We start from the raw sequence: 23768 nt of genomic DNA on the forward strand, positions 1-23768 counted from the left end.
GGGGGAAATCTCCTTTGTATCACGTGCCGGGGGAAGCACACAAGGTCACCCGTCTCTCCTTAAAGACTCCCGGATGTCGCTCGCGCCGCTGCTGCCGCGGCGCGGGCTCGGCCTGGCGCCACTTCTGGCCACTGCGGGGAGGCGCTGGGCAACGCAGGCGAAGCCGCGGCCCGGTAGAAGTGGCGCCTGGACCCAGGAGAGGAGGCGGGCCCAAGCAGCAGTGGATGGAGCCGCCACCTCTGCTGCTGCTCTTGCGGGCAGCGGGACAGGTAAAGGGGCGTGGCTTGGGAGAGGGTAGGCGGGCCTTGAGGAAGTGCTGCCGCGCTATTGGCACGGCCGTGGATCAGGGGCGTGGCGTAGGCGGGGCCTTTGCTGTGAGGGTGGGGCAGGCTGATAGGGGAGAATTCCACATTCAAGAAAGTTGATTTAGCTTGTTATTGATGTTATTGTTATTAACTGCAAGTGTTCCGTTTTTATACTGCTTTTTCGTCGTAGTGCCCAGAGCAGTGTACAACTAATACAAGCCATTAGCTACAAATAAGAGGGAAGTTAATAAAACGGGCCACAACCACACTCTGGGGGAGTAGCGGTGGTCAACCTGCAAGACAAACCACCAGGCTTCCATCTCCTGGAAACCTCAGCGGACAAATGTTTGCCAAAGGCTTTTGTACAGCAGGTGGAAGAGGTAATGAGGGCCCCCCTGCTGAATCTCTAGTGGGAGGGAGTTCCACCCACAAACAGATCCTGTCCCAAGCTGCCACCATACTAATCATAGCAGTATCATTAACAAAACTAGTAAGGTTGTGCCATCGAGTCAGTGTCGACTTCTGGTGCCCACAGAGCCCTGTGGTTGTCTTTGGTAGAATACAGGAGGGGTTTCCTGTTGTCTCCTCCCGCGTAGTATGAGAGGATGCATACATAACTCTTAGGGTCATGAATGTAAACATTAATACCGATGAGTAATACAATAATGCTTAAATGTTAGGAAGCTGCCTTCTACGGAGTCAGACCCTTGGTCCATCTAGCTCAGGATTGTCTACACGGACTGGCAGCGGCCTTTCCAAGGTTGCAGGCAGGAATCTCTCTCGGTCCTCTCTTGGAGATGCTGCCAGGGAGGGAATTTACTGTGTGCAAGCATGCAGGTCCTCTTCCCAGAGAGGCATACCCCCCCCCCAGGATACTATCTTACAGCGCCCAAACTCACAGTGCTCTCCCATTCAGATGCAAACTAGGGTGGACCCTACTTAGCAAAGGGGACAACTCATGCTTGCTACCACAAGGCCAGCTCTCCTCCCTAGTAACTTTCTGCTCTCTCTTTTCCAGTGGATTGTTAAAACCCTTAGGCATTTGGGCTAGACTGAATGACTTGTCTGGCTGGGTTCATTGTGTCCTGTTTTATTGCTCACCAGTTTTTAAGTATAGGCAACTTTGAAGGCTTTTAGAAGTGCAACTGGAGTTGGGTACTCCTGACACAAAATCTTGTTGCATACAAGATCTCTCTCTCTCTCTCTCCAGGTTTTTCCCTCTTCTCCCAGGTAGCAGAGGAAGCCACTGAGGAGGATGCGGAGAAGGGGGAAAGCAAGGAGACGGAGGATGCCATCATTTTCTTGCTGAAGAAAGCCAAGGTGAGGCACTGGGTGGGCTGGGACCTAGGCGCTCAACCTTTAGGAATACTTCTCACAGGACGGCCTGTGACAGTCTTCTTAAGGAGAGCCAGTAGATGTAGTGGTTAGAAGGCGGTGCTTGACCCAGGGAGATCTGGGTTCAAATCCACAACAGACCATTAAGCTCACTAGGTGACTGTGGGTCTGCCTAATCTACCTTGACGTGCAAAGATAAAATGGCGGGGGAATTATCTGCATCATCCTGACCTCCTTGGGAAAAAGGTAGATTGGGAGTGTGAACATATCTGAGGAGGAGGAAGAGAAGTTTTTGGTGGGGTATGCAGTTTCCTTCTTGCTTAGCGCTCAGGCCTGGTATATTAACAGCTTGGGAGCAAGCATGAATTGTCCCTTTGCTAGGTAGGGTCCACCTTGGTTTTCATTTGGATGGGTGACTACATGTGAGCATTGAAAGATATTCCCCTTACGGGATGGAGCCATAGCTCAGTCAAAGGTCATCTGCTCTGCAGGCAGAAAGTCCTAGGTTCAGTTCCTGACAGCATCTCCGGGTAGGGCTGGGAGAGGCTCCTGCCTGAAACCTTGGAGAGCAGCTGCTGGTCAGAGTTGAAAATCCTAAGCTAGGTGGACCAAAGGCTGGACTCAGTATAAGGCAGCTTCCAATGTAAGCCCCTCTCGTTCTCCAAGGCCCTGTATTTATCCATTTCCTTCCTGCCTCCTTGCCCACCCCCACTCCACTGGCAGCACATGCCCCGAGGCTCTCTAGCTGTTTGACTTCAACTCTCATCCTCTCCAGCCACCGTTTATTGCAGCTGGGGTTGATGGGTGGGGTAGTCCAGCAACAGCTGGAGAGCCCTGGGTGGGTCACATCTGGAAAATCTTCTCCAGACACACCTTCAGCAACTTTCTCTCTCCCTTTTCAGCTGGGCATCATGAAAGGAGATCTGCAGGAAGCCGAGAGGATCTTGCATGAAGCTGCCCGCCTCTCCCACCAGTCCGACAACAAGGCGGCCATTATCTACACGTACGACACGGTTAGTCCAGGGACCCCGCCATGTCCCGCAACAAAGCAGTGGGACTGGGACTGTCTCTTGGGCCTGACGCTGCTCTTTCAGCCTTCCAAACGAAGCTTTGCTTGAGAGAGTCCTTCCTACCCCTTGCGGCGGTTCTATCCATTTCATCGGGCATTTCCCATTCACTTTCCTCCATTTGGGGATCAGGAGGACTAGATGCTTGCTTTATAAAAAAGATAGGCAGCAGCTGCCTTCTAGTTAGACTCTTGGTCCATCTAGCTCAGGATTGTCTACACTGGGGCTGCTCAACTTCAGCCCTCCTGCAGATGGTAGCCTACAATTCCCATTGGCCACGGTGGCTGGGGATTGTGGGAGTTGTAGTGCAAAAACAGCTGGGGGGGCCTAAATTGAGCAGGCCTGGCCTACACAGACTGGCAGCGGCTTCTCCAAGGCTGCAGGCAGGAGTCTCCCTCAGCCCTGTCTTGGAGATGCTGCCAGGGAAGGAATTTAGAACCTTCTGCATGCAAGCAGGCAGGTGCTCTTCCCAAAGTGGCCCCATCCCCTAAGCGGAAGATCTTACAGTGAGCAGACATGTAGTCTCCCATTCAAATGCAAACCAGGGTGCACTGTGCTTAGAAAAGGGGCCAATTCATGCTTGCTACCACAAGGCCAGCTCTCTCCCTGCAACTGATAGCTGAAGTATGTGTGTGTAAGTTTCAGAACTTTCACATTTAATTCTTACTGTTGTTTTAATTATTTAAGAATTATTTTAGTTCTTATGGTTTCTCACTGTGCATTTAATTCCTACTGCTAGCCAGCTCTGTGACCTCGTCGGGCAGAAAGGTGGGATATCCACACATGCACTCAATACATACGTACGATTTGCTGTGTTCCAGATGGCGAACCTGGCGTTCTTGAGGGGGCAACTCAAAGAAGTAAGTCGACAATAGAAAACGACTCTTGTTGCATGCAGAGCAGGGGACCTGGGTGTCCTTTCCTTGAGGAGTCCTCGGCTGTTCCACCCCAACGCGTTCTCCTGACCGCTCCCCGTCACCTTCTCGTTTCAGGCAGAAAAGCTTTTCAAGGCCGCCATGCGCTTCCTGCTGGTTGGAGACATGAAGCAAGTAAGGATTTCCCTCCACTGGGAAACTGTCCCCAAACCGGTCATTCTAGTACTCCCAGAGTCTGCTGCCGCTGCCAGCCTGTATAGACAACGCTGAGCTAGCTGGACCAGTGGTCTGACTCGGTAGAAGGCAGCTGCCTGTGTTCCTATGTAAAGCAGTGCAGAGCATCGCTGGCTACAGGCTGTGGGGGCCAGGGGTGATGTAAATCCAGGGCAGCAAACCCTGGCGCGCCAGCTGTTGATGAACGACAACTCCCATCATCCCCAGCCCCAATAAATTAGATGGGGATGGTGGGAGTTGTAGTTCAGCAACAGATGGCGAGCCAAGGTTGCCTACCCCGATATAACCCAACATCACAGCAACGTAGACCATCAGAACAGTCCTGCTGGATCAAGCCCAAGGCCCATAAAGTCCAGCATCCTGTTTCACACAGTGGCCCACCATGGGAAGCAGCCTTCTACCATTGGTCCCTCTAGCTCAGGATTGTCTACACCAGGCCTGCACAACATAAGGCCCAGGGCTGGATCTGGCCCGCCGGGACTTTTTTTTACTGGCCCCCAGGTATCCTGCAGCCTCATAGGAGCTGGTAACAGCCTTACAGCACCATCCTTTGCGTAGTTATTTATTTATTATTTTCCTCATGTATTCGATTTCTATACCGCCCTTCCAAAAATGGCTCAGGGCGGTTTACGCAGAGAAATGATAAATCAATTACTTGGAAAGACAGTGTGCCCAGTGAGCATGCCTGTGATTGCAGCCTGAAAGCAACAGCAGTGTGGGGCGGGGAGGGGAGAGGGTTGAGCATTAATTTTGGTCTGGCACACACCCCAGGTGCCCCACTGACTCGACCGGAATAATTTCTGGCTATTATCCTTGGTTAAAAAGTATGGGTCCCTTAATAGGGGGAGGGATTGGCCAGTAACTAATGTTTTAAAGGATAATTTTGATGTAAGTAGTAATGTGCTGAAAATTGACCTTGGCCCCCATGCATCAAGTCATGGTTGGTTCTGGCCCACTGGGACATTGAAGTTGGGCGCCTCTGGTCTGCACAGACTAGCAGCGTTCAAGGCTGCAGGCAGGAGTCTCTCTCAGCCCTATCTGGAGATGCTGCCAGGGAGGGAACTGGGAACTTTCTGCATGAGCAGGCCAGTGCTCTTCCCAGAGCAGCCTCATTATCCCCTAAGGGGAAGATCTTCCAGTGCTCACCCATGCAGTCCCCCATCCAAACGCAAACCAGGGTGGACCCTACTTAGCAAAGGGTACAATTCTCCTCCCATAACTTCTGGGGACCTCAGGTTGGGAGCCCCTGTCCTAAAGCACACTCTGCAGCCAATGGGAGCCTTCTTCAGTACACAGCTAGGACTCTCTCCAGCATTTGGCGTCCCCAAGGGAAATGCGGCTCTGAAAGTCTCAAATGCCCTGGTGTTGGCGGGGAGGAAGCCAGGGAAGTCTGTGCAATAAGCCCTGCATTTCATGCAACCCCTTCCTCCTCTTCTCCTCTGGGAGGAGAGCTGATCTTGTGGTAGCCAGCCTGACTTGTCCCCTTAGCTAAGCAGGGTCCACCCTGACTGCATACGAAAGGGAGACTAAAAGTGTGAACACTGGAAGATATTCCCCTCTTAGGGGATGGAGCCACTCTGGGAAGAGCATCTAGGCACCAAGTTCCCTCCCTGGCAGCATCTCCAAGAGAGGGCTGAGAGAGACTCCTGCCTGCAACCTTGGAGAAGCCGCTGCCAGTCTGGGTAGACAGTACTGAGCTAGATGGACCAAGGGTCTGACTCAGTTATATGGCAGCTGCCGATGTTCTTATGTTCTTCCCCAGGATGACAATGCCATCATCGAAATGTCCCTCAAGCTGGCCAGCATCTACACTGCACAGGATCAGTAAGTGCCCTTGCTCTTGCTCTGCATGGTCTCGACTGCCTTGCTTAAGGTTTCTTGCCCCATGCACCAGATACCCAGTGTGGATGCAGCACCTTGGAAAGTCCTCACTACATCATTCTTGGCTTTCCAATGAGGCGGATAGTTGCAGTGGTTCCTCTCCTGATCCTCCTGGGTCATAGAGCCCACTCTAGGCTCTCCGCTCCCACCCTCCCCTCCTTTCTATGGTCTGCTCAAGGTGTAATAGTGCCAGAAGTATGACTGATAAGACACCGGCTGGATTCAGACTTCCCCTGGCTTCAAGTTCTGCCCAGTCTGCCCCAAAGAAGCCACTGTTTGGTTGATTAAGTTCCCTCAAGTCAGTGTCGACTCTTAGCGATCACATAGAGATATTTTCTCCAGGATGATCTGTCTTCCACTTGGCCTTTAAGCTCTCTCAGTGGTGCCTTCATGGCTGTCGTCATCGAGTCCATCCATCTGGCAGCTGGTCGTCCTCTTCTTGGTTGCTGCTATCCAGGCATCTCATTGGGTTATCCTCGTCATGTGCTCCTGGGCAGGACTATGTAAATTTCTAAGAGAAAAGGTCCTAGAGAGCCGGACGGGGATAACCCCACCCCAGTTCTTATAGTCCTGCGTTGCTCCTGGCAGGCTGTTGCTCGTTGTCTTCCTACTCTAAGGCTTGTAGATCTCTTTCTGTTGAGCGTTTGTTTGTGCTTCGTGTGTCTTCCCTTGCGTTTCTCTTGATTGTATCAAAAAAAAAAAATTTATATGTGTTTGTGCCTGTTGTTAGTGTAGATCTCCGCGTTCGTCTCTCCCCCCCCCCTTGCCCCCTGTTTATGGAGCAAGCAGGAAGGGACTATAGGGACTATAGTTTGCAGCCGATAAGGAGATTGCACGTTCTGCTTCCAGCGGGACACGCTACAGCGCGATTCCCAAGAAGCACTAGGCTGCCCGGCGATCCTCCTCCGCCTAACAAGCGGCCACCCACAGAGAGCTCCCCGATCCTCCCTGTTTCGCTTCCGGCGGACTGGTCTCCGTCTGGGCGGGCAGGTCGAGAGGCTCTCAGTTTGATCGCGCCAGTGGGCGGCGAGAACGAGAGCAGGACGGAGGGGAGAGAATGCGCTAACCGCCCAAGGCGCCTTACGCGCTCTTTGGCAGCAGCGTTTCTGGCAGCAGAGGAGAGCGAACGAGCGGAGAAGGAGAAAGCTGCCTTTGACCGACTAACTACCCAGCTCAGCTCAGGAGCGATCAGACCGATCCCGAAACACTCCCCCCCCCATCGCAGGCAGAGTTACGAGCGATCGCGGAGGGCAGGAAAATGGAGGTCAGTTCAGGCGACGTTCAGCCCCCGCAACATGGCGGTCGCACGGAAAGAGCGGGAGAAAATCCCGCCAAAACTCAGGCCTCATCAGAACAGCATTTGGTGAGATCTGATCACTGTGTGGGGGGTGCGGGGACCTCTGAGAGGGATGTTTCTGAAGCTATTCCCAAGCAGGTCCCACCCGAGTGGCAAGCATGGCTACAGAATGCCATAATAGATACAGTCTACCAACTAAAGCCCACTAAGAGGTCTAAAAAGGCCAAGAAGCATAAACGCCCCTCCTCCTCCTCCTCTGAAGAGTCCTCTGACTCTGGTTCTTCTGAGCCATTACCTAGGAAAGCAAAATCAAAGAAAAAACATGTTAAAAAAATCTAAAAAGTCTAGCAGAAAACCTATATCTATCCATTCATCGGAACTCTCGGGGGAGGATTCGGGGGAACCCACAGCTAAGGTGGTACTCCCTATAAAACAGGGTAAAATAAACAAACCATTGCCTCTTGAGGAAGAGGACATAACGGTGACTCCACTGGGCCTGGAAGGGGGCGGACAGGACCTGGACCATTACCTGATAGAGAGGAGGGGGAGTGGTCGGGTGCTGAGGAGTTTGAGAACGCACAGGCTTCTCAACGCTTGTTCTCTCCAGAGGACTTTAAGCCCCTCATGACTAAGGTATTGACCACCATTGGTCTTCAACCAAAACCCGCAATAGGACGTAGTCAGAATCCTAAAGGTGATCTTGTCTTTCCTAAGGCAAAGCCACGCGATTTATTGTTGCCTATGCCTGACTGTTTCACGGAGGCCATTAAGGCGGAGTGGGCCACGCCAGGCGTTAATAGGAAACCTTTTCCTTCCGCCACACGTTTCTATTCGTTCCAACAAGAGCCATCTGACATGCTGAAGACACCCAACACAGATGCACAGATGCACCCAGTGGCTCACTGATCCCTCGGGATGGCGAGGGATCCTTAAAAGACACTTCCAATAAGAAGGCAGAATTCTCCTTCAGACGGGTGCACGAGAATTCTTCCCTGGCCACACAGTCTTCTGCTGCAGCTTCAATGGTGGCAAGGGCCAGTTTGCTGTAGCTCAACGACTTGACCGAGGATATCCCATCAGACCCATTACGCCTTCGGCAACAGTTAGTTAAATTGCAGAAAGCCCAAGCTTTTGTGGCCGACACCACCCTTGACTCTATTCGCTACTCGTCAAGGGCCTCGGCTGCAGCCGTGGTGGGAAGGCGCCACCTGTGGCTAGAGGGTTGGCAAGCGGACCTGACCTCCAAGACAAACCTTTCCTTGCTGCCATATGATGGAGCTAAGCTGTTTGGGGACTCCACCCTTAAAGATGTATTAGTGGAATCAAAGGACAAGAAAAAGGCCATGCCGACTGCCCCCAGAAAGGGAGACAAGCCTACGTTTAAAAGGTCTTTTCAGCCCCTTTCGCCCCTCCTTTAGGGGCCGGGATAGAGACTCCAGGGGCTCTAGGGGTGCCTGGTTCCGCCAGCGTTTCACCCCAAGAAACCCCGCTAACAGATCAGCTGCCAATCCGGGAAAGCAGCAAGGGAAGCAGCAATTCTGACTTTGGGACTCTCAACCTGGGGGGCCGGCTGTCGACATTCCTTCCCCTGTGGTCCAGGACTGTGACGGATGCCTGGGTCCTAGATCTGATCGAATCAGGGTACAGAATAGAATTGGACTTTCTCGGCTGGTGTAGGAGGTCACCCAAGCTTGGGATTACATCCCCCCACATGCTCCAAAAGGCAGGAAGTAGTCATACTTGAAGATCCTTAACCCAGTGCATGTGGGCGGATCTCCTCAGTTCTACTTCCTGCCTTTGCTCCAGAAGGCTCGCATTACAGCTCGCTGGCTCTGGCCTTGTTTACTAGGCCTCTTCTTTTCTTCTGCTTATATTCCTATTGTTTTTGACTATTTCCAATCTATTCTTCACCTGTTTAGTAACTAGTTTTCTCTAGTTACTAAATTTTTTTTTTAAATTTCATATCTGTTCTTCTACTGTCCGTTCTGTTATTCGTTACCTCTCCTCACCTCTTGCCGACCTTTTGGCCAATGTCCGCTAAAAAGACCTTCGGACTCCTGGCTATTAGGGAGAGATCCACCCGTCAGCGCCTGTTCCTGCCAAAAACTCGGGACTGCGCAAATCCTGTAAGGAAAATGGCAGATGTATCAGATGACCTTGCTGGTGCCAGTAGGCCACAGCGGTCCTCTCTGTCGCCAGATACCGGTGAGGAGACTGGGCGCAATTCATGCCACCAGCAATCCACCGTAGCAGGACGCAGGTGGCGGCACCAGAATCGGAGGCTTCCTGACAAGGAGGCCCCGTTGGTGGCCAGATACCGGTGAGAAGACTGGGCGCAATTCATGCCACCAGCAATCCACCATAGCAGGACACAAGTGGTGGCACCAGAATCGGAGGCTTCCTGACAAGGAGGCCCCGTTGGTGGCCAGATACCGGTGAGGAGACTGGGCGCAATTCATGCCACCAGCAATCCACCATAGCAGGACACAAGTGGTGGCACCAGAATCGGAGGCTTCCTGACAAGGAGGCCCCGTTGGTGGCCAGATACCGGTGAGGAGACTGGGTGCAATTCATGCCACCAGCAATCCACCGTAGCAGGACACAGGTGGCGGCACCAGAATCGGAGGCCTCCCGACAAGGAGGCCCCGTTGGTGGCCAGATACCGGTGAGAAGACTGGGCGCAATTCATGCCACCAGCAATCCACCATAGCAGGACACAAGTGGTGGCACCAGAATCGGAGGCTTCCTGACAAGGAGGCCCCGTTGGTGGCCAGATACCGGTGAGGAGACTGGGCGCAATTCATGCCACCAGCAATCCACCATAGCAGGACACAAGTGGTGGCACCAGAATCGGAGGCTTCCTGACAAGGAGGCCCCGTTGGTGGCCAGATACCGGTGAGGAGACTGGGCACAATTCATGCCACCAGCAATCCACCGTAGCAGGACACAGGTGGCGGCACCAGAATCGGAGGCTTCCCTACAAGGAGGCCCCGTTGGTGAGAGAGCTTTTGCCCGGCAGCGCGAGCAAGGTAAGCCTGTGATATTTGGCCTCGCCCCCCCCCCAACTCCTTTCCCTAGCAGTTGGGCGTGCAGGAGGAGGACTGCCTCAGTGAGTATTGGGGCCGCGACGAAAGGAACGTCAGCAGGAGTGGCCGCCCCAGAGCCCGTCGGAATCAGATGGGGAGGACGTGCGGGATGATGAGGCAGGTGGTGCTGAGCCCGTGGATGGGGCGTCAGAGCACCCAGAAGGCCATGAACAGCTCCCCCTGGTGAGATCGGGACTTGCTCAGGGGGGTGAGGAGGTGGGTGCAGATGCCCCCTATGTGGCCTCTCTCTCAGGGCCTACTCCTACAGGGAATGTGGGGGTTCCCCCCCGATGCTGCCAGTGTAAAGGGCTGGATTCAGGAGGCCGTTCAGGTCTCACTGGCAGCAGCGCTTAAAGCGCGGAAGCCTGCAAGGCATTGCAAGGCAGGCTGTGATCCATGTGTCGCCCTCAGATTCTCAGGAGGAGACGGTGCCCGCTAAGCAGCCCAGGGTGGCTATACGCCAGGACTCTGTGCCCTTGGGTAGGGGGAGGTCTTCAGACGAGTCAGGAGAGGACTCCCCAGATTTATTGCGACCCAGGGTCAGGGGGTCGGAGACATTGCTGGGCAACCCAGACAAGGGGCCCTTCTCCTCGGAAGAGGGGGAGATTATTGAGGACTCTGCAGCAAACCTACACAGTCAGAGGCTCTCTCTTATGGAGGATTTTCAGCCACTAATTAACCAGGCTATTGCTGCGCTTGATCTGAAGCCAGTTACAGAGGAACAGGTCTCTCCTGTGTCCAAGGGCTCCTTGGTGCTGCCTAAGGCTAAGGTACCGCAGATTAAATCAGTGATATCTGAGGGCTTTACTAATACCATCAAGGAGGAATGGGCAGCTATCACGACTCCCAAAGCGTATGTTGGCATTGGCTTGCAAATTGTACAACTTTGAGGAGGAGACTCTGGACTTGCTGAAGATGCCACTTAGGGATGCTCACTTCGGGGCCCTACTTAGTAGCATAGGGTACCCAAGGATGGGGGCTCCTCTTTTAAGGAACCAGGAGACAGAAAAGCAGAATCTGCAGTGCGCAGGGCCCACGAGGCTTCAGCAATGGCCATAAGAGCTGACACCACTGCGTCCTTGGTGTCTAGAGCATCGGTCTTGTGGATCGGCGAGTTACCCAATGACCCTCCCACTGATCAATCTAAGATGTGGCGTAAGCTACTTCGTCTGCAGAGGGCGGCTGCCTTTTCAGCGGATGCTACTTTGGACAGTGTTCAGTTCTCGGCACGTGCGGTCAGTGCAGGTGTCTTGGCAAGACGCAACATATGGCTAAAATTTTGGAAGTTGTTAATATGTCTAGGGCTAATTTAGCTGCTGTTCCCTATGCTGGGGGGGGAAGCTAATTGGGGATGAGGCCCTGAAAGAGGTCCTCATTGAAATTAAGGATAAGCTACTTCGTCTGCAGAGGGCAGCCGCCTTTTCAGCGGATGCTAATCTGGACAGTGTTCAGTTCTCGGCACGTGCGGTCAGTGCAGGTGTCCTGGCAAGACGCAACATATGGCTGAAATATTGGAAAGTTGATAATACATCTAGGGCTAAATTAGCTGCTGTTCCCTATGCTGGGGGGAAGCTAATTGGGGATGAGGCCCTGAAAGAGGTCCTCATTGAAACTAAGGATAAGCGCAGGACTCTGCCATCAGCCCCTAGGAAAGAGGACAAGAGTTTTAATTGTAGACCGACGCAAACCTTCAGGGCGTTTAGACCTCAGTTTTGTCAGAGGGAGCCTTTTAGGCCTTTTCAATCGCAGTGGAACAAATCCAGAGGCCAAGGCAGGCAAGGGTTCAATCTGCAGAACCGTCAGTCTTTCGGAAACCAGCAGCAGGGCTCCAAGCAGCAGTCCTGACTCCCACTCAGGCAAAGTGGGGGCCCGCCATTTGGCCCATTTAGAAAGAATCCATCAACGACAGGTGGGTTCTTTCCATTATCCTACACGGGTACAAGGTGGAGCTGGCCAGCCCCCCAGGAAACAGATTCCTCCTTACCCCTAGATCCGGGAAACCGGAAAAGCGCAAGGGGTTGTCCATGGCCATTCAGTATCTGGTGGCTATAGGGGCCATAGAGGAGGTCCCACCTCTTCAGAGAGGCAAGGGCATCTATTCTGTGATTTTTACGGTGCCAAAAAAGGACGGATTGGCCAGGGCAGTTCTCAACCTACGCCCAGTCAACCGCTTTGTGCTAAAAAGGAGGTTCAGGATGGAAACCCTTTGTACCATCTCAGAGGCATTGCAGATGGGGGACTACATGGCTTCAATAGATCTCCAGGAGGCCTATTTACATGGGGAGGCATTATCAGTACAGAGCCCTTCCTTTTGGTCTCTCATCAGCCACCCGAGTTTTTATGAAGGTTCTAGTCTGCTAGTGGCCACTTTATGCACTGAGGGGGTCCACCTGTATTGTTACCTCGACAACTTGCTCAAGAAGGGGCAGTTCAGTCAGCTCTGTCCAGAACAATGTCTGTGTTACGTGCGCATGGGTTTCTGATAAATGTGGGCAAGAGTCACCTGATGCCCACACAGAGCCTTCGTCATTTGGGCATGGTAATGGACACCTCAGTAGGCAAACTGTTTCTGCCACAGGATCGGATGGAGGTCTTATCGTCACTGGCTCGTGTGATTGCTTCGAGACTGTGGGCCAGCCTTCTCAATCTAGCAAGTTTGTTGGGTCTCTTGGTGGCGGCTATGGACTTAGTGCCTTGGGCGAGGTTTTCATCTACGCCAGTTACAGTGGGCTTTCCTCCCTTACCAGCACAGGATTGCCCTCAAACGTGACAAGAACATTCCTCTCTAGGTGTCTCTTCGCGAGTCGATTCGTTGGATGGCCCGGGGAACCTAGACAAGGGCAAGCTGTTCATAGAACCCGAGGGAGTGATGGTCACGATGGACACCAGTCTATCGGGCTGGGGGGCTCTCTGTTGGAACAGTTCTGCCCAGGGGCTTTGGTCGGTGGAAGAGTTGCTCCATAGCATAAACTGGCTCGAGCTGCGGGCTGTCTTTCTGGTCCTAAGAGCCTTCACGCCCTTGGTGAAGGGAAGGAATATCTTAATGTGTACAGAACAACTTAATATCCATTCTGGACCATCATGTAAACGGAATTTCCAATGTTCGGGCAGATTGGCTAAGACAGCAGGAGATCCAGCCGGCAGAATGGGGCCTGCACCCTCAAGTATTTAGGTGGCTGACAGAGTGGCTGGGGTGTCCCCAGATAGACTTGTTTGCATATCCTCAGAATGCCAAGATTCAGAGGTTTTACTCACGTTTCCCGATGTTGGGGGCAGAAGAGACGGATACGCTATCGGTGCCATGGCCTCCGTGTCTGCTGAATGCATTTCCTCCAGTGCCGCTGCTCTCCCGTTGCCTTAGGAAGCTGCGGGGTTCCCGGGCATCCCTGATATTGATTGCACCTTTTTGGCCCAGAGGGCCTTGGTTTTCCGAGATCGTCGACTTGACCGTAGGTCATCTACTCAGTTTGCCAGACCGTCCAGTTCTGCTGTGTCAAGGTCCGATTTACCATCCTTGCATCTGGAAAGTGTTCAGCCAACAAGATTTACCAATTGACTTGGCGTAGTTTTCTGCGCTGGACAGCAAAGCTCTCCCTGCAGCTGGACAAGTGCAGGTCGAGGGGATTACTAGGTTTTCTTCAGGATGGCCTTGCGCTTGGTCTGAAACCCAACACGCTTAAACACCAGGCGGCGTGCCTGATCCAGATGTTGTTTCCTCATCAGCGTTTGTTCAGGCGTGGCACCCTCTTCTACGCAAGTTCTTGAGGGGGGCAGCATTGTTGTCTGCTCTGGTCTGCCATCGTTTTCCGTCATGGGATTTGCATATTGTATTGTGGGGTCTGCAGTTTCCACCATTTGAACCACTTTGATCTGTATCATTGCAGATGCTGTCCTGGAAGGTGGCCTTTTTAGTAGCTGTAACATCAGCCAGGAGGGTTTCTGAATCGCAGGCTCTGTCAGTTAAGAGTAATTTGTGTAATTTCTCTAAGGACTCTGTGAGACTTATCCCGGATCCTTCGTTTATCCCTAAGGTAAAGTCTCAGTTTAATCGTGAGGCGGTCATTTAATTACCTTCTTTTTGTCCGGATGCTCGTCACCCTGCAGAGAAGGAGTGCAACCGGACGCAGGCTTTTTGTAAGTCAGATGCTCTTTTTGTGGCCTTTAAGGCTTCTAAGATGGGATGCAAGGTCTCTTCAGCCATTATTGCTCGATGGGTTCATTCATGCATTACGATGTTGTATGAAGCCCAGAAACTTTCGGTGCCTGGTCAGATTACGGCGCACTCAACTACATCGGCAGCCACTTCCGCTGTGTTATCTTCACCGGTGTCCCATGAAGAGATTTGCAAGGCGGCTACTTGGTCGTCGCCTTTTACATTTTCAAGGCATTACAAGTTGGATGAACATGAAGTGCCAGAGCAGCATTTGGTCGGAGGGTCCTGCAACAGGTCCTTCCGGGTCAGTAGCTCCAGCTTGGGTATTTTCCCTCCCGTGGTTGGTGCTGTGGTATGTCCCAAGCTTGGGTGACCTCCTACACCAGCCAAGAAAGGTACATTGGTACTCACTGTGAAGGTGTCTTCTGGCTGGTGTAGAAGAGGTCACCCAAGGCCCGCCCGGGTTGTGTTAGGCTGGAGCTGATGATCTGGTTGTAGGGGGACAGTTTTTCTGTCTTTCTCTGCATTATTGTTTGTATATTGTTGTATATTCTCTGTTGTGTTCTGTGGTTTTCATTCCGTAGCTTGAGCTGTTTTAAGCACTGAGGAGATCCGCCCACATGCACTGGGTTAAGGATCTTCAAGTATGACTACTTCCTGCCTTTTGGAGCATGTGGGGGGGATGTAATCCCAAGCTTGGGTGACCTCTTCTACACCAGCCAGAAGACACCTTCACGGTGAGTACCAATGTACCTCTCTTCCTTGACCACGTTTCCTCCCTACACCCCGCTCTCGTTGTTCTATCAAAGATGCAGAAGTTACAACAGCCATCAAGCACCTTCTGGACATACGGGCAATAGAGAGAGTTCCAAAGGGTCAAGAAGGGAGGGGAGTCTACTTTGTTCTGTTCACCGTACCCAAAAAGGACGGCTCCCGAAGGGCGGTCCTAGATTTAAAGCACCTGAACTAGTACGTGAGGGCACGAAAATTCCGGATGGAATCACTTCGGTCAATCATGGAAGCTCTGCAGCTAGGAGACCTGCTCTCTTCTATAGACTTAAAAGAAGCGTACAGTGAGGGAAATAAGTATTTGATCCCGTGTTGATTTTGTCCGTTTGCCCTCTGACACAGAAATGACCAGGCTATAATTGGAATGGTAGGTTTATTGTAGCTGTGAGAGACAGAATAACAACAAACAAACCCTCAAAAGCCCAGTGCCCAAAAGTCAGCGATGGATTTGCATTGTAGTGAGGGAAATAAGTATTCGATCCCCTATCAACCAGCAAGATTTCAGGCTCCCAGGTGTCTTTTCACTATATGCAGGTCACGAGCTGAGATGAGGAACACCCTCTGTAAGGGAGTGCTCCTAATCCCAGCTTGTTACAGTACCTGTATAAAAGACACCTGTCCATAGAAGCAAGCAATCACTCAGCTTCCAAACTCACCACCATGTCCAAGACCAAAGAGCTGTCGAAGGATGTAAGGGACAAGGTTGTAGACCTGCACAAGGCTGGACTGGGCTACAAGACTATTGCCAAGCAGCTTGGTGAGAAGGTGACTACAGTTGGCACGATAACTCGCAAATGGAAGAAACACAAAATAACTGTCAATCTCCCTCGGTCTGGGGCTCCATGCAAGATCTCACCTTGTGGAGTTGCAATGATCATGAGAACGGTGACAAAGCAGCCCAGAACTACATGGGGGGAACTTGTCAATGATCTCAGGGCAGCTGGAACCATAGTCACCAAGAAAACAATTGGTAACACACTACGCCGTGAAGGACTGAAATCTTGCAGTACCCGCAAGGTCCCCCTGCTCAAGGCAGCACATGTACAGGCCCGTCTGCAGTTTGCCAATGCACATCTGAATGATCCAGAGGAGAACTGGGCGAAAGTGTTGTGGTCAGATGAGACCAAAATCGAGCTCTTTGGCATCAACTCAACTCGCCGTGTGTGGAGGAGGAGGAATGCTGCCTATGAGCCCAAGAACACCATCCCCACCGTCAAACATGAAGGTGGACACATTATGCTTTGGGGGTGTTTTTCTGCTAAGGGGACAGGACACTTTCACCGCATCGAAGGGACGATGGACGGGACCATGTACCGTCAGATCTTGGGTGAGCACCTCCTTCCCTCAGCCAGGGCATTGAGAATGGGTCGTGGATGGGTATTCCAGCATGACAATGACCCAAAACACAGCCAAGGCAACAAAGGAGTGGCTCAAGAAGAAGCACATGAAGGTCCTGGAGTGGCCCAGCCAGTCTCCAGACCTTAATCCCATAGAAAATCTGTGGAGGGAGCTGAAGGTTCGGGTTGCCAAACATCAGCCTCGAAACCTTTCTGACTTGGAGAGGATCTGCAAAGAGGAGTGGGACAACATCCCTCCTGGGTTGTGTGCAAACCTGGTGGTCAACTACAAGAAATGTCTAACCTCTGTGATTGCCAACAAGGGTTTTGCCACCAAGTACTAAGACATCTTTTGTGAAGGGATCGAATACTTATTTCCCTCACTACAATGCAAATCCATCGCTGACTTTTGGGCACTGGGCTTTTGAGGGTTTGTTTGTTGTTATTCTGTCTCTCACAGCTACAATAAACCTACCATTCCAATTATAGCCTGGTCATTTCTGTGTCAGAGGGCAAACGGACAAAATCAGCAGGGGATCAAATACTTATTTCCCTCACTGTATATACACATCCCCATCCATACAGAGAGCAGGTGCTTCCTTCGATTCAAATACGGGGGAACCGATTTCCAATACAAGGCCCTCCCATTCGGCCTGTCATCAGCCCCCAGAGTTTTCACCAAGGTGCTGGCACCCATCTTAGCCCACCTTCACCTTCGGGGGGTGCACGTTTTCGGGTACCTGGATGACCTACTTTTGAACTCTAACTCCCCAGAGTCTGCAAGGGCCGACCTGGAAACGACCCTATCCACCCTGGAACATCACTGGTTCCTGATCAACAAATCCAAGAGCCAACTGATACCATCTCACAGGATTCATCACCTAGGGGTCGTTATAGACACGATGCAAGGTCGAATCTACCTACCGGAGGACAGGATTCGGACCCTAATCTCAGAGACTCGACTGGCTTTCCTGTCATGGAAGTCTCCGCTGCTATTGCTGGCTCGACTTTTAGGCCTCATGGTCTCTACCATGGAGGTGGTCCCGTGGGCAAGGTTCCACCTCAGGGAGCTGCAGTGGTTCCTCCTCTCGTTCCAGAAGTACATCTCGAGGAAATGGAACATCATGGTCCACCTTCCATCCAAAGTCAGGATATCTCTTCAGTGGTGGACCCGCGCTCAGAACCTGTCCCACGGGAAGCATTTCATCGAGTTTCCGAAATTGATAGTGACAACAGATGCCAGCAACAGGGGCTGGGGAGCCCCCGAAGGAAAGGACATTCTAATAAAGACGGACAATACGACTGCGAAAGCACACGTCAACCGGCAAGGGGGGACCCGATCCAAGTCCCTATACCAAGAGTCAGTCCTCTTGCTCTCGTGGGCGGAACGGTACCTCAATTCGATCTCGGCACACCACGTAAAGGGGGATCTGAATTCCATTGCAGACTGGCTGAGCAGGGAGGATCTGCTTCCGGGAGAATGGGCACTGAACAACCAAGTGTTCGCTCAGTTGACACACAGGTGGGGCCACCCGGAGGTAGATCTCTTCGCGACTCCCCTCAATGTGAAACTGGAAAAATACATCACCAGATTCCATTGCCGGACAGCGGTGGGGATGGATGCCCTATCCTGCCAATGGCCCAGGGGCATCCTATACGCGTTTCCTCGAATACCCCTCCTCACAAGGGTTCTGCGGCAAGTCAGGGTTCAAAGGGCAGAGGTCGTTCTGGTGGCTCCCTACTGGCCAAGAAGACCGTGGTTCGCAGATCTGATCTCCCTGTCAGTAGACCGTCTACTGACATCTACCAGTGACGCCCGACCTGTTACTTCAGGGTCCAGTCCAGCATCCCAATCCGGCTTGGTTTCAACTAGCCGCATGGAGACTGAGTGGCGACTGCTGACTGCGCAAGGCGTTCCGCAAAAGGTGACCGATACCATTTTGGCCTCTCGTCGCTCATCTACAAACCGGGTCTATCAGTACACATGGCGGATGTTTCTACATTGGTCTCACAGACACCAAGTTCCCAGGGGCCAAGCGACAATAAATCACATTCTGCAATTCTTACAGGACGGACTTGATAAGGGCCTGAAGCCAAATACTCTAAAGAGACAGGTGGCGTCTTTACTTCCAATGCTGTCAAAGGAAGGAGCTGCAGCTTCAACCATCCAGCCATTACTGAAAAGGTTTCTGTGGGGAGCAGCATTGCTGTCACCACCTGCAGTTCATCGATTCCCTTCCTGGGATCTGAACCTTGTCCTAAGGGCGTTGCAACAGGCGCCCTTTGAACCTATCAGATCGATCCCACTAAGGCTGCTGTCTCTGAAGCTGGCCTTCCTGGTGGCGGTAACTTCAGCCAGATGGGTCTCCGAATTGAGGGCATTTTCAGTACACAAGTCATACTGTATAATTGCCCAGGATTCTGTCCGACTTATCCCGGACCCGTTTATTCTCCCGAAGGTGCTTTCTGAATTTCACATGGCACAGGATGTATTTCTTCCATCGCTTTGCCCGCATCCTGTTCACCCTCGTGAGAAATTGTGGCACGACGTTAGACAGTGCTTGAAACAATACATTAAAAGAACTGCTGAATTCCGCAAAATGGACTCCCTGTTTATATCCTACCTGCCAACATCCATGGGAGAGGCGGTGTCTTCCAGATCAATTGCCAGGTGGATCAGGGCGTGTATCTCGCTAGCATATGAGACGCAAAAGGTGCGCCCACCGGATAACATCTGGGCCCACTCCACCAGGTCATCAGCTACATCAGCGGCCTTCGCCACCAATGCCCCCATTCAGGAAATCTGTAAGGCAGCGGTGTGGAAGAGCCCTTCCACCTTTATAAAGCATTATAGGCTTGACCTGTATGCCTCTGCCCAGGCGGCATTTGGGAGGCGGGTTCTTCAGAGGGTACTTCCCCAGGAGTAGAGCAGCTGGTGGGTTCCCTCCCGGAGACATACTGCTTGGGTATGTCCCAATGAGATGCCTGGATAGCAGCAACTGAGAACGGAGCATTGGTCACTTACCGTGAAGGCTTCTTCTGGTTGCTGCTGTCAAGGCATCTCAGCCCACCCTTCTAGTTTTTTCTGTTTATTCATGAATTGCTGCTGCTCTACTACATGGGAACCGTATTGTGTTCTGATTTGGGGACGGCTGGAATTGACAGGGGTATCGTCCCTTATGTTTTTTCCTGAACCGTGTTTGGCAATGGTGTTGTTATTACTCTCTGTCTTCCGTACCTTGGCCTATAAGAACTGGGGTGGGGTTATCCCCATCCGGCTCTATAGGACCTTTTCTGTTAGAAATTTACATAGTGTTGCCCAGGAGCATGTGACGAGGATAACCCAATGAGATGCCCTGACAGCAGCAACCAGAAGAAGCCTTCAAGGTAAGTGACCAATGCTCCATTCTTCTCTTGCCTTCAACTTTCCCCAGACTTCTCAAGGGAGCTCGGTCTTCGCATCATGTGTCCAAAGTATGATAGTTTGAGCCTGGACATTTGTGCCTCGAGTGAAAATTGTGGATTGGTTTGTTCTAGGATTCATTGGTTGGTTTTCCTGGCTGTCCATGGTCTCCTCAAAAGTCTTCTCCAGCACCCAAGTTCAAAAGCGTCAGTACTTTTTCTGTCTTCTTCAAAGTCCATCTTTCGCATCCATAGAGTGTCATAGGAAAAACCATGGTCCGAACGATTCTAATCTTTGTAGGTGTAGACATGTCACGGCATCTTAATATCCTTTCCAAGGTCTTCATTACAACCCTCCCAAGTGCTAGTCTGCGGCGTATTTCTTGACTACTAAATCCTTGTCTGTTGACGGTCGATCCTAAGAGACAGAAGCTATCTACCACTTCAATGTCTTCATTGTTAATTTTGAGGCTGGTTGTTGTCCCTGTTGTCATCAGTTTAGTCGTCTTTACATTTAGTCGTAGTCCCATTCTTTCACTGTGCTAAATATGCTGTTTGAGTTCATGAACTGTTTGTGGAGAACTCTAAATTCAGATGCCACATGAAACGGGAGTGGAGCTAAGCGAGCGTGGTTCTATGTTGTGTCTTAACCCAGCCACTTAACAGTAAAATGCCAAGGGCTAGTCTTCCCCTGTGACAAGAAGAGTTAAGTCCCATCTCCGGGCAATCTGGATTCTGCGTGCATTGAGCGAGTGTACATGCTTCCCCTTCCGGCACAATTCTGTGTTGGTTACTGTGTGGTGTCGTTGAGCCTGCTGTTGCTAGACACAGGGAAGGACAGGGAACGGAAGCCCAAACTGCGACCTCTGGAAATCTTGTACAGGAGCTGGAGATAAGTCTGAGAATTCAACAGGCGTCTTGCCCACACACTCCTAAGCATCCCTTAGCAGCCAGAAGGGCTAGAAACGTTCTTTTCAAAAAAGTAAAAAGCCAAGACTCCCCGAAATCTGCATCCTGAGATCAATGCCACACATTCCAGTTTGTCTACCCTAACCCTCAATACATATTGCCCTGTCTTTGAGACTGTTCTGAACCCTGCTGACTGGGCCAAGAGGCACCTTTTTAACATGGTGATCAGTGTTCCCTCCTTAACAGGGATTTCCAGCCTTTGTTGACTACAACTCCCAGAATTTCCAGCTGCAATGGCTTTTGCTTGGGGATTATGGGAGTTGTAGTCAACATCTGGGAATCCCTGTTAGAGGAAACACTGGTGGTGATTCTCTTTATTAGCAGGGGGAGAGTAACTGGCCCTATTCACCCCCAGCACAGCATCCCTCCAGTGGCTGTTGCTGGTGACTATCTGATGGTTTCTTTTTGTGAGCCCTTTGGGGACAGGAATCCATTTTTATTTATTATTTCTCGATGTAAACAGCTTTGGAAACTTTTGTTGAAAAGCGGTATATAAATATCATATACCAGAAAGGAGAGAGCTGGTCTTGTGGCAGCAAGCATGACTTGTCTCTTTAGTAGCTAAGCAGGGTCCACCCTGGTTGCATATGAAAGGCGGACTTAGAAGTGTGATCACTATAAGATATTCCCCTTAGGGGATAATGGGGCTGCTTCGGGAAGAGCATCTAGGTTCCGAGTTCCCTCCCTGGCAGCATCTCCAAGATAGGGCTGAGAGAGATTCCTGCCTGCAACCTTGCAGAAGCTGCTGCCAGTCTGGGTTGACAATCCTGAGCTAGATGGACCAAGGGTCTGACTCAGTATATGGCAGCTTCCTATGTTCCTAATATTGGTTGTTCTAAACATACACTGCAAAACTCTCCATGGGACTGTTCTTAAGGTGCAAACATGTCCCCATGCACCTGTTTGCCAGCCAAACCATGCCCACAAATAGTAACTTAAGGAGTAAACATGCAGTTAAGCTCACCATCTCGGTCCACCCCACTCCCCCATTTTTTCCTTGTGCAGGGACAAGTTGGCATTGGCGGGCTATGAGTTCTGTATCTTGACCCTGGAGGAGAAAATCGACAAGCAGAAGGACATGCCCACAGGGGCCTTGCCAGGTATGGCAGCAAGGCAGTTTGGCTGGCACCACGAGGCATCTATGGCCTAGTGGCCTTTAGCCTTGATGTTCTTGGTCCTCGCCCTTCCCAGAGCACTAGTCCCTCTTAAAAACAAACGGGGGTTTAATTTCTGGAAACAGGAAGCATCAAAAGGATCTTTTGTCCTAGAGGAAGAGAGAGCCAACACACGCCTTCTCCTGGGGGTGAGCCTACGCCCGCTACCTGCTGGCCCACAGTCAGGCAGCTCTGGCCCAGAAGATGTACGAGAGGGCACTGCAAATCTCCGTGGAAGTTCAAGGGGAGAAGCACCCTCAGGTGAAGACAGTTCCTCTTAAAGGGAAACCCTCCTACTCGGGGGGGGGGGGGGAGACAGTGGGGCAAAGCGTTGGGGTGGAGAAGAACTGGCCACTTTTTGCCACCCCTGGAGTGGTCCCCAAGCATGAACTCAGCGAGGGAGGGAGTCCTCCAACTTACTTACCTTGCTTCTCTCCTGGGGCAGACGGTGGTCCTCATGAACGACTTGGCAACAGCCCTAGACGCCCAGGGGCGCTATGACGACACCTACGCCCGTGTGAGCAGGGCATCTGAACTGGCCCGGCAGACAGAGCACCCCAAGGCCCACGTGGTGTTGAATAACTTGGCTGGGATTTTAATGCACAAAGGTTGGCAGCAGGGTTTATTGCGGGGGGAGGCATCCTTGGCCTTTAGTAGGGTCAGGGCAAAAAGACTAGACTTCAGAAATGCAAGTTTTGTGGTATACAAATTTCTCCTTCTCTTCCTTCCCCACTCCTGCCGCAGAGACAGAAGACTTCTTGCAGGCCAAGGAAGTATACAAAGAAGCCCTGAAGCGGGCCGAGGAAAGCGGGGATGGTGCTTTGGTCCGACACATCCGGGAAGAACTGGCCGAGCTCGCCAAGAGGAGAAGGCGGTCCCAAGTGGCCGGAGGGGAAGAGAGGTGAAGCGGGAGAGGCCCAGAGGCTGCTTTCCCGATGGCCGTTTCTGCACCAAGGGGTGTGTGTCTACCGCCACCAGGCATGGTCTCTGCTGCCGCATGGACAGGCCTTTCAGCAAATGGAAACGGCCAACATGTGAAGCCGCTCCAACTGTTCAGGAGGTTAAAGAGGCGGTCAGCTGGAACTGGGGGAGGCTGGGAAGAGCCGTGCAGTGGGGTGTGTGGGGTGAGCTGGGCTTGGTTGTATTTATGGAAAGTGAGACACAGTTAGTTTGGACCCAGCGGTGAATAAAGGTTTGGAAGTCTGCAGCCAGCCAGTGTGTTTTACTTTCTCTCCCCAAAAGTTAGTTCTTTCTTTGCCAGAGGGAGGAGGGTAGAGAGAATTCACACTGGGGGGAGAGAGGAATTCCCTTTGCCCATTCTCAGTCTAACTGTGGCTAAAAGGAAGAGTGTGTATTAGGTTTAGGAACATAAGAAGCTGCCCTCTACCAAGGCAGGCCCTTGGTCTATCCAGCTGAGCATTGTCTGCACAAACTGGCAGCAGCTTCTCCAAAAGTTTCATGCAGGAGTCTTTCCTGGCCCTACCTGGAGATGCTGCCAGGATTGAACGTGGGACCGTCTGCATGCAAAGCAGGTGCTAAACCACTGAGCTGTGATGGTCTGGAGAGGAGAGCTGGTCTTGTGGTAGCCAGCATGACTTGTCCCCTTAGCTAAGCAGGGTCTGCCCTGGTTGCATATGAAAGGGAGACTAGAAGTGTGAGCACTGGAAGAGATTCTCCTTAGGGGATGATGGAGCCTTTCTAGGAAGAGCATCTAGGTTCTCAGTTCCCTCCCTGGCAGCATCTTCAAGAGAGGACTGGGAGAGATTCCTGCCTGCAACCTTGGAGAAGCTGCTGCCAGTCTGTACAGACAATATTGAGCGAGATGGACCAATGGTCTGACTCAGTTTCCTATGTTCCTACCCACTAAGGAGCATTTTACACCAC

The 23768-nt window shown here is 51.8% G+C and overlaps 1 protein-coding gene and 1 pseudogene across 1 annotated transcript in view; one reads left to right on the forward strand and one right to left on the reverse strand.

Moving 5' to 3' along the window:
• Positions 1-3811, reverse strand: part of LOC128335931 (zinc finger SWIM domain-containing protein 7-like) — a 29340-nt gene extending 25529 nt beyond the window's left edge. Inside the window, exon 1 of the mRNA XM_053274865.1 lies at positions 3512-3811. The gene's annotated coding sequence lies outside the window, so the exon portion shown is untranslated. The remainder of the gene's footprint in view (positions 1-3511) is intronic.
• On the forward strand, positions 9-23091 carry LOC128335930 (tetratricopeptide repeat protein 19, mitochondrial-like; annotated as a pseudogene).
• Positions 23092-23768: the final 677 nt, after the last annotated feature.

Source organism: Hemicordylus capensis, chromosome 12 (genome assembly GCF_027244095.1).
Source record: "Hemicordylus capensis ecotype Gifberg chromosome 12, rHemCap1.1.pri, whole genome shotgun sequence".
In the NCBI taxonomy this organism is placed as follows: domain Eukaryota; kingdom Metazoa; phylum Chordata; class Lepidosauria; order Squamata; family Cordylidae; genus Hemicordylus; species Hemicordylus capensis.